Here is a 12,051-nt window from a genome sequence, read left to right on the forward strand (position 1 = left end):
AATATAATGGAAACATATGATTACAATGCTAGAATAGATATATAAGAATAAGAAATATTATATAACATTATCTTTTGTATCCGTGATAAAATGCTTTGTACTACTACATAGATTATATTTTAAATACTTTTAAGTCAAAATAGGGATCAAGTCCCAAATGCCAAAAATGCCCTATCTGCTATTAATTTAGTAAGAAACTTTTAAAATGACTGTCTTCAGTAAATACATTTTTAGATATCAAATCATCTAACCTGAAACTACTATTCTTTGTTTAATTTTAAGCATAAAAGATGTTTATAGCATTCTTAATGCCTTTAAAGTTTTGACCGAAAATATTTTAGTTATCCTCTCCAATTATATATGCTCCTCTAGTGGATTGTGTATCCTATTATGTAAAGTATCAGGCTTTTTTTTGTCTGTATCCAAGGATCTCGCTAACCACTTAACCGATATAGTTCTCCTATAGAGTAATGCTTCTTATAGGTCCAGGGAAGGTTTTTATCTCCCCCCTCCAAAAAGAAATCTCTCCTAGACAAAATTATAATCTTTTTTTCTTTTACGCTCTAAGATTTAAAATGAATAGGGGTTGGGGTAAATTCCCCCTAACCTTAAGTGCCCCTAGAGGCTTCTAGAGGGCGTAGCCTCTAGTATTTAATGTAAAGCGCTATACACCGTTGTACATAGCTATTCAATTGTTTCAGCTTAGATATTTGCTTTTCAGACAGTCCTTTAAAGAGTTTCTTGCATATGAGACTTGATCCTGAATTTGTGCAATTGTGGAACAACGTGTTTAAAAAAGAGAAGTCATGAAACCCAGCTAGGTCATGTACTTTCTGTTATGTGCCATTTTTCCTTTTTTTAGGAGTGCAGCTAGTTCACAACTAGGACCATATCTTTTATCTGCATCATGATTCTTTTTTTAATATAAAATAACCTAAAACCATCCAATGCAATGGTGTAAGTTTGAAAATAAAATAGCTTTAATATCTTGGGACTCTTATGAAGCTTTCTTAAATTAAATTAAGAACTCATTCAGTGCAGTGCAGTGGTTACTAAGATCTAACCATACAAACAACCTTACAACTTTATATAATAGAATTTGTATGTCTCTTTACGTCTGTAGTAGTATTTTTATCATTCGTCTAGGATAAATTGGGAGGTTTGGCGGAGGGGAAGATACGTGAAGGGGTAAAGTCAACCCCTTGTCGAAATATGACCCAAAAAATCCGAAAAGGGGGTCAATATAATCCCCCTTTATTTCAAATAGCAATAAAAAGTGAAGAACACAGAAATGTGATAAAAAAGTGCAGGTTTTTGACCCTGAAAGAAAAACTTTTCTGATAAACAATTTTATTGCAACTTCACTAAAAGTGAATGTAAAAAGGTGAACTTTACCAAAACAATTATACAAAAATTTGACAAACTGTCAACTTAATTAAAAAGGTTGACAAATGCGACAAATTTATAGGAAATATTTAGTATTGGATATGGCACTTGGAGAAAAACTATTTTGTATCCATCTTCCACAAGCCAACAAGGATCATAAATGAAATTTTAGACAAAAAATATTGTTTTTGCAAAATTTATCGTGACTAAATATATTGTCATTTTGTTTTTTTGGTCAATAAGATCTCATAAAATAATCGGTCGCTTCTGGCTTGGTATAATGGGGGTATGCCAACCCCCTATCCCCCTCCCCAATGCTAAAAAATCCCATTAAAAAGTAAATCATATCTCAACATCCCTCGAGGTAAAATAACTTTTATTCAACTCAAAATTTAAAATGATTTAGCATTTAGTAATAATCATCATACAAATTATATAAACTATTATATAAAATAGTAAGGTTTTTATCCGTCAAAACCGATTAAGTTCTCCACTTTAGGAAAGCTTCACATAGGTCCTCAAATGGTTCCAGGACAAACGCAGGAGTCCCAAACGTCGGAGTGGACAAACGCAGGAGTCTCAAACGTCGGAGTGGACAAACGCAGGAGTGTTAAAATATTAACTTATTTAACTATTTCTATACAGGTTAGGTTAGGTTAAGATATGAATATACAAACAAGCCCCCGTAGGGGTTATGTACTTAATAACCTGTAAGATAGTTCAAAATAGGTTAGGTTAGGTTAAGTTTCAACTCCAACGTTTGGGATTCCTGCGTTTGTCCTAGGACCCCTCTAATGGTTTTAGGTTTTCTCATGGACTCTCCTCTAGATGTTAAGGGCACAGTCGCTAGTAAGATTTAAAAGGAACAATCAAAACTAAACGAAAAAATTTCTTTAGATGTTATACTATTCAGTATTCACCCTTTATATATAAATAAATTTGATTACTACCTAGCATTACTATGGCATTAAAACATCATTATGCTGTAAATATTAGCAAACATGCAACAATCAAAATTGGTACCTTCACTCAAATCTAATTTTGTACCTTTAGACAATCTTTTCCGCTTCTTTATTCCTTTACTTAAAACAACTTATTTATTGCCAAAGCGGGGAGCATTAACTTAATATATATATGTATTGTATATATAATATGTATGATAATATACTTTACCTAACCTGAATACAATTTTTTGCTAAGATATTTTTTGTGTTTCAAATGCGATTTGATTGAAACCGCCAAAAAATTTTATTCTTATAATCAAATGACTTGCGTTTTCATCATGAAATTTAGAAATCTTTGGACACTTCTAGTTTGTGAATAAAAAAAAATACTAAGTTTTCGAGCCAACGATTAAGAAAACTTTTGGTACCAGTGTAATTTACAAGCAAATGTCTCCCTCCTCCCTGTATGAGTGTAATTTATTCTTAAATAGGCAAAATTACTGTTTGTCTATTTTATGATTTCTAATTCATAAAATTTATATATTATTTTTGCTACACTATTTAGGGGTATAATCATCCTTGTTATTATATTTTTTCTTCGATTATATAAGTATAAAGAGTATACAAATATTTAGTTCTAATTCCCACTGTTGAAAGTTGCAGACTAAACTCAATAATAATATCATAGACTAGGCATATCATACTATTCTAAACGGTGTTCAAGCAAATCACCAAAAAATTAAATGTCTCAAAAATCAAAGTTCAAGCATAATTGTTGTTGAAGAGTTTGAGTTAGTTGGGGGGGGGGGGGTGATTACCCCCCAAATAGAAAAATATTGGACGTTCTTCCCTATATGATAATAGTTATTTCTTTCATCGTATTATAAACCGCTTTCCGCGGATATAGAATGTACAATTATGAGATTAAAACTAGTTTTTTTAGCCCCGAGTTGCCGAAGGCACGGGCTAAAAAAACTAGTTTTAATCTTATGATTGTACATTTCTATATTCGCAGAAAGCTGGATATAATACGATGATAGACATAGTTTTTTCGTATGGATGAGAAACGGTTCCTATCCACCGGATTCGAAAGAATACGAGAAAAAGATTTACCTCCCAAAAAATTTTTATTTTCAATTTTTACCTAACCCCCCCCCCCCCCCAACCCAAATAAAAAAAAACTTTAACGTCCTCCTTGCTGACATAGTAGCAGTAGGTTCAATTTATAAGTATTACTCTTATTATGCTATTAAGGCTTAGTTGACAACCCATAACCTAAGTTGTAATATAATTTGCTAGTCTACAAATTTAGCTAACGTAAAGAAACACATTCTCTCTCTCTGTTTCTTCGTTGTTTAACTGAGTTTTGCAACTTTGGTGCTTTAGGAAATATTCTTGGGTGTTTTTATAAAATAGACAATTATTCAGACAGAAAAAAAGACATAAATTACTGTTTTTATTTGTTATTTATAAAAACTATCATCATTCAAGAAACCTCCAATTCTAAATAATTTACCATATATGAATGTACATATATCTTTACTATTACCAGAAAATTTTTGGGTTTCTTTAATTGTTAGTTTTTTTGTGGTAGTTTTGTAAGATTTACCACAAAAATTATTTTGGTTAAGAAAAAAAAAGGAAAGGCGTTGTTAGGCATTTTAAGTAGTGTTTATCATTTGGGAAGGGAGGTGGTAATAACGATTAAATTGATAATCCTTTCTACCCCCAAATATTTATGAGGTACTAAAAGTAGATTTTTACCCAAAACATTTAGAAAAATTACTTTATCGTCCATTTATAGGTACCCATACAAAACTTTGGGTACCAATCAAAGCAATTTCCAGTCCAATATCCTCTACCTTCCTGATAATATATCTTAACACAAAAGTCTCATCAATTTTGACTGTCTATCAAACGCTAGTTTAAAGTCAGACCTACACAAAATGTTAAAAATAAAATTCATGTCTTATCTTGTCCAATCTTTAATCTAAGCTTGAAATTTAAGCAGAAATATCGAAGGACAATACTTTTTGAGATGCATTGCATTGGCGGAAAAAAATAGAGTGATGTTAAGTGGCCTTAGCCCACAGACTAAGTAAGTTGTTTACTGGATGCTCTTTTAAATGCTTGGACGTCCTTGAAAGCTTAGAACACTTTTCTCCAGAGCAAATTATATCAATATATACCCTTTCCAACACATCGGTAAAGCCCCTGAAGGCTATGTGGTGGGTGAAGCGACTTGATACAAAATAATGACATGCTAATTTTGACAAGTTTGTTATAAAAAATTAAATATCATTGCAAATGACATTCAAATAATTTGACAATATTGTCAATTTATGCCATTCGTAATACTGCGGGAATAATATTTCTAAAAGCGATTTAGAAAGCGTAGCAACTCTATAATCATTACCAGAATATCCGTACGTCCATTTTAAACATTATATTTTGTTTTTTTTACAACAAATTTTTATGTGATCTAATTATCTGATTGATCTGATTTTTGGTACACTGATTTCTGGGACAACAAATTACAATTACAATAAGCGAAGCAACTCTATAAGCAAGTCCTAAAAATGTAAGTATGTCAATAAACATTAACCTGTATCAAGTAGTTTTTCAACAAATTAAGAAAAAAAAATTAAATAAACATCCAAATAACTTTGTGAAATTAGATTTGAATGTGAACAAATCAATCGAATAATTCTATTTGATTTTTATTAAACTATTCATCCATTATTCGAAATATAAAGAATTAGATTCTGTACAAAGTGTATACTTATTGTTTAGAATTTTTAGAAGCGCAACTTCTTTATATACTAGGACATGAACGTCCGTTCGACTTTAGTCTGGGTTATTTATGCTTGCTGGCTTTGTGATGTATGTACACATTTTTACCTGTAAAGACTAGTAACCATACAGAGACACGCACAAAAACAAATATCCATATACCATTAGCATATCCATATTATTTCTGTATTATAGTTTACTGGCCTTTTTATACTTTGCAAGCTTATTGTTGCTGTATTATTTATGAGAATATTCGCTCTTGTTATATACATTCCTTTAGTGGTTATGATTAACTTTAGAAACTAAGAAAGTTCATTTTCCCTGAATTCGCTTTTAGATCACCAAATAACCCCATCATTTATTTTAAAATAAAATTGCATTAATGATGACGTTCTTAGGCTAAGTTAGGTTTAAGTTAGATTTACGTACTTTATAAAGGGGCTAGGAACATTGATTACAACCAAATGCAATGAGGGGGGGGGATACCTATGTTTGGTTCACCGTTAGATTTAACGGATTCTACCAAAGAAGTTTCTTTTTGAATAAAAAACTTTACCACAAAGCAAAAGACTACTTTTTTGAGACTTTTCCCCCCAATTAATGTTAATGACCTATGAATTGGTAGGAGGAAAGTAGAGGACATTAGACTAAATTACACTGGTACTAAAATTTTAATGATCCAGCTATTTTATCTGTTGGCTTAAAAACTTTGGGTACTTTTATTGAAATTTATTGGTCCAAAGTAGAAGTGTCAAAACTCTTCAAGCAATAATTGTAATCAACAGATAGGGTAATTTTGTCTATTATTATTGGGGATAGAAAATTTTTATTTGTTCATTGTCTTATCCCTTAAAATCCCGGTTTGTTACAGGGCCAGGTAATTGGAAGAAAAACAGTTTTCACTTATTTATTTGCCAAAATATGATAAACTAGCGGCTTCGCCCCTAGCCTCTAGGGGCTTTGCCCCAAGAGGTTTGATCAACTGAATTTTTCGTATTTTAGATTTAAAAAGAAAAAGTAAAAAAAAAATTTTTTTTTTGGGGGGGGTATTTTCATTTTTTTGGGGGGGTTGGGGGTGTCCCACCCCCCCAAGAAAATAGCTTAAAACCATCACAGGACCAGTAGGTATATTCCCTGAAGAGTAGAGCCCAATCGGTTCAGTGGTTACTGAGATCTTAAGCTTCAGACGGACAGACAGACGGACAGACGGACAGACAGACGGACAGACATCGTTCTACTTTGTATTATAGATAACCCAAAATATTAAGTAGAATAAAAAATTAAGTAGCCAGCAATAAAAATGAAACAATAAAAAGTAAATATTTGGATGACATTGTCTAAATCACTTAGGATTCATTCTTTATAAATAATTTAAAAAAGGTAATGAACTTAAATTTGTTAATTATTTGGAAGTAACATTATTTTATTTAGTTAGAAGTTATTTTAAAGTATTAGGCATTGCATTACAGGAATATAGTAGAAATTACAAAAATATCTTCCTACACTTCTTACTTAAAAAAATCTAACATTTCCAAAACTGTTTATTTCTTTAAAAAACTCTTTTTATTTTGTTTATTTTTATTTTTCTACAACTTTGGATTTTTTTCTTACAAAATTAACCTATGTAGATGAATATAAAAGTCGTCTTTGTAAGGAATAATTCAGAATATTGAAATTTACAGCTTTCAAAAGTTTACTTTTGTCATCCTTCCAAAATTTCAGGTTTGTATTTTGGAATGAATTCTCAGTCTTGTAGCTTCGCCCCTATCATCTAGTTACTACGTTCTAATAGGGCAAGATGATTTAAGTCCCTCCACAGATTATGACGTCATACGATAGAATAGCCAATGAGAGGCTAGCATAAATCATACCATTGGTCAATTACAATGTATACTGGTCTCTTATTGGCTATTCTATTGCATGAAGTCATAATCTGTGGAGGGACTTTAATCATCTTCAATAGGGTTTCTAAATATTTGTTGCCCGTCCAAACATTTTTTCTTTATAAATAATATTTCAATATTGTTTAACAAAAAAATTATTTTTTCTAAATAGTATTTTATGATGAAAAATGGGGGAATTGGGCTGGTTTGTACATATGCCCATCTGAGTAGCAATCTTCAAGGGAGGGGAAGACTACTTATTTTGGAAATTTACCCCTTCACCCAGCACTAATTGTGTGCACACCTTTGACAGTAACTTTTAAAAGTTATTTTCATAAAATAAAATTTTACTGATTATTTACGCAACCTTTTTATTCTCAACAATAAATAAAACCACGAAACCTTTCAATCTTCAAATCTAAATAAAAGGTTTTTTGTTCTACAGTTTTTTAATAATCAGACATCATGACAAACAAACATAAGCATAATGTAAATTGATGTCCCTTTTAATATTGAAGACTAAGGATTTTTACATTATTATCTAACTATCTATTTATCTGCTAGAAATATATTCTAATCCATCTATCCATAAATTAATTCAATTATTTATCTACCTATTGTCATGTGTTTATCTTTTTATCTATCTATATACATTTTCTAACTATCATAGGATAATGGACGACAAATTAATGCACATCCCCAATGATAACTAACAAAATTATCCCATCTGAAGATTATAACTATAAGTAAAAAAAATTTCGCAACCAACCAATCAAAATTAAAATAAAAGGTCCAAGGTTGAGCCAATGAATAATATAAGATAATTATAAAACTTTGGGTACCAGTGTAATTTGCCGTCCAATGCCATTTCCTTCACTGTATGTATCAAAATTTACCTTACCGTATTATCTAGGGCTGACTGACATTCCACCTTTGTTTTGAGCTCTAGGGCCAGAGAAAACTCTCCTTACCGTATAATCTAGGGCAGACTGCCATTCCACCTCAGTTTTGAGCTCTAGGGCCAGAAAAAAATTCTTCTTACCGTATCATCTAGGGCAGACTGCCATTCTACCACCGTTTTGAGCTCTAGGGCCAGAAAAAATTCTCCTTACCGTATTATTTAGGACAGTCTGCCATTCCACCTCCATTTTAAGCTCTAGGGCCAGAAATAAATTCTCCTTACCTTATTATCTAGGGCAGACTGACATTCCACCACCGTTTTAAGCTCTAGGGCCAAAGAAAATTCTCCTTACCGTATTATCTAGGGCAGACTGCCATTCCACCTCCATTTTTAAGCTCTAGGGTCAGAAATAATTCTCCTTACCTTATTATCTAGGGCAGACTGCCATTCCATCTCCGTTTTGAGCTCTAGGGCCAGAGAAAATTCTCCTTACCGTATTATCTAGGGCACACTGACATTCCACCTCAGTTTTGAGCTCTAGGGCCAGAAATAATCTCCTTATCGTATTGTCTAGGGCAGACTGCCATTCCACCTCTGTTTTGAGCTCTAGGGCCAGAAAAAATTCTCCTTATCGTATCATCAAGGGCAGACTGCCATTCCACCACCGTTTTGAGCTCTAGGGCCAGAGAAAATTCTCCTTACCGTATCATCTAGGGCAGACTGCCATTCCACCTCCGTTTTGAGCTCTAGGGCCAGAAAAAATTCTTCTTACTGTATTATCTAGGGCAGACTGCCATTCCACCTCCGTTTTAAGCTCTAGGGCCAGAATAAATTCTCCTTACCGTATTATCTAGGGCAGACTGCCATTCCACCTCCGTTTTGAGCTCTAGGGCCAGAAATAATCTTCTTACCGTATTATCTAGTGCAGACTGCCATTCCACCTCCGTTTTGAGCTCTAGGGCCAGAGAAAATTCTCCTTTCTTCTGTTTATGCATGGCTCCGACGTTTTGTCTAAATAATAAATTTATATTAATTCAAAATATCCTACCAATTATAATAAAATTAAATGAAAAACCATGAAGCTCTTTTTAGTGCCTATCCAAAAATGACGTCATACAATACAAATGACAAATGGTAGGCTAATACACAGACTAAATTACCAATGGCAGGTGGGTGCGTATACATTTTAATTGACCAATGGTAGGCTATTATGACATAATTTATATAGGCACTATAAAAAGCGTCAACGCCAAGTATTGACCCTGGCTAGCAGCCTACTAGAAAATTAGAGCCACAGCTACAAAAATGTCGCCTAAAGGGTTGAAGAAGGCAACAGCCAATAGTAAGTTCTCTAGATCGCATAGTGCAGTCCCAGTTTTGTATTGTGTTATTGGTATGTCAGGACAAAGCCCAAATTGTGTTGAAATTGTGTCAAAAATGATCCATGTGACGTAATAAAATGAGGGATTATCCTTCTCTTATCCACCTCTCATCTCATTTCCTTCGTTTTATTACGTCACATGGATCGTTTTTACAACAATTTTAACACAATTTGGGCTTTGTCATATGTCAGCAAAATAAACTTAAATGTCACCGGAAAAGAACAAACAACAATTGCAAAAAATTAGGATCAAGGAAAGAAATCAAAGTAGCGGGTGTCGTTGTATTTTCACAGTTGCTTTTCTCCTATTTCTAGCCTTTGTGGAGCTCTAACCCTGCGGGGCCAATTTCCTACATGATGAAATTGTTAAAAACAAATAAAATATTTAAAAATTTTAGTGTAATTTTTAAAAGCTTAAACAAGATTTCATTTAGTCATTTCTATCTTTGGATAAATGTACTTTTTGATGGGTAAAGAAAAAGGGAGGGGGGTCAAAATAATCTACGTCCCTTTCTTTTTCCTTAACATCTATCAAAGTAAGAATTTAACACATAATAATAAGGGAAGGAGGTTGGAGATTAATCTGTATCCATTATCGTATCCCTGTATCCATAAAAGAATATTGTTTTCTTGAATTGTAACTGCATAATTGAAATTTCAACATTGATAGATGTGTAATCATTTGGTGGGTCTTCACATCCGCATTTAAACAAAGACACAATAGCAAATAAATTCATATAGTAATTTCTGGCATACCAAGCTATTTGTTTGATTTAATCCGATAATATACAATCGAAGAAACTCAATTATTTAGAGAAGTCTTATTAAATGAATAAATAATAAAATAACGTTCTTGATAATAAGATCTTATTATGTATCCCGTCCTCTCTAGTCTACCCAAGGATCTGCTGTGATACATCTGCGGAATTGAATGCTCAGCAAAACATTTGAACTTTGCTGCATTTAGCTGTATAAAAAATCACTACTATAATTAGTTATATTAACCGGCAATTCTACTCTATTTAATTCTTTATATTAACTCTTTTTTTATAGAATTATTTTTTTTATCTGTTGTCGCCTTAAATGTACATTGATTTATTCAGGGATCTTAAGTGATAAGACAATGGAAGATAATTTGATATGCATCCTTAATGATGATACAAAATTTCCCTTCATATATCAAAGTTGTTGGTTGAAAAGTTAGACACTTCTAGTTTAGAACTATCAAATAAAATTCAATAAAAGCGCCAACAGTTTTTGATCAATCGAATAAGATATCATGCTGATTAAACAATTCACCGTGAAATTCACAGTTCAATGTACCCTCTCTCTCCTGATTAAAATAAAGGTATTAAAAAGCAATAAAGGTGGTAAAGTAAGCTAAAAGTGTTGATTGTGGATTTATTTTGAGCATACTAATCATGGGCAAACATTTAAACAAAATAATATGTTTTTTTATATGAATTATCAATGAAAAAGCTAAAAGAAGCAATTTTCATTCTTATACCAAAAATTATTTACTTTTTTTTAGCTTTTTCCCAACATATTTTCCTTATTGGTTTATTGTCTATAAATATATTTAGGATTAAGGAATAGGACAATAGATGATAAATTTGACCCCAACCCCCTTTAAGTGTAAATAGAGGTAGCTAATTCCATGGGTAGTTGGAAAATTTAGTGGTCAGTTCTGTGTGAAATTAATTAACCTTCATTGTCTCATCCCTATTGCATGATACATTATAAAAAAGCTACTCTGTAACAAATTACTTTTAACGGACTAGCGGCTGCGCCTCTAGTATCAAAAGGAAGAAGGGAAGAAAATTAGCCTAAAACCATCCTAATTTAAAATCCTAAAGGACATATGTGTAGCTTCTTAGATCTTAATGAACAAACAAACAAAAAAGGTTGTACCTATTTATTTGTAGATTGGTAAAAACGAAGATTTTTTATTGTAGTTTTATTAAAAGTCTTCGCTTGTATTGTTAACTATAATTTTGTTCTTGTTTTACAGATAGTAAATTGAACTTCATACTTTAAACTTTTCAGATCATAAAAATAATTAGAATAGTTATCTATTGAATCGTATTATAAACAGCTTTACGCGGATATAGTTTTTATCTTATGATTGTACAGTTTTATATTCGTAGAAAACTGTGTTTAATACGACGCTAGACATAATATTTCAGTATGGCTGCGAACTGGTTTTAATCCCCCAGATATCAATAGGTTTCGAAGCAATACCTGAAAAAAATCTGATAATTGATTGCTTATTTTTCGGCTGTTTTATAACTGCAAGAGAACTGAGCTGGATCTTTAAATCATTTCAATTTCAGCCAATCACAGCGCGGCATTTCCTAAAATGCTGTGCTCTCATTGGTGGAAAGTTGGCTCACCCCGATTTGGCGCACTATTGAAATGATTTAAAGATTCAGCTCTGTTTTTTCTTCAAAAAAAAAGGCATTTGACCCCAGCACCTTTGTACTGTTAATCAAAATACAAACAATAAAAAAAGGAAAAAATAACTTTTACAAAAAAAAAGTTTTTTTTATATTAGACAGAAATAATTATACCCCAATTATGAAAATAATCATAATAATAACAAGAATGATAATACTTATCAAAGTGAAGATGAAAATTAATAAAAAATTATAAACTTACTTAGCATAACAAACAAAACCGAATACGGCCATAACACGTAATGATTGCAAAGAAATTTTACAATATAATCATTTGCTACACAAATTTATGGAAGTGTCAATTTTA

This window comes from Acartia tonsa, chromosome 13, assembly GCF_053477335.1.
Source record: "Acartia tonsa isolate MP-2025a chromosome 13, ASM5347733v1, whole genome shotgun sequence".
Classification (NCBI taxonomy): domain Eukaryota; kingdom Metazoa; phylum Arthropoda; class Copepoda; order Calanoida; family Acartiidae; genus Acartia; species Acartia tonsa.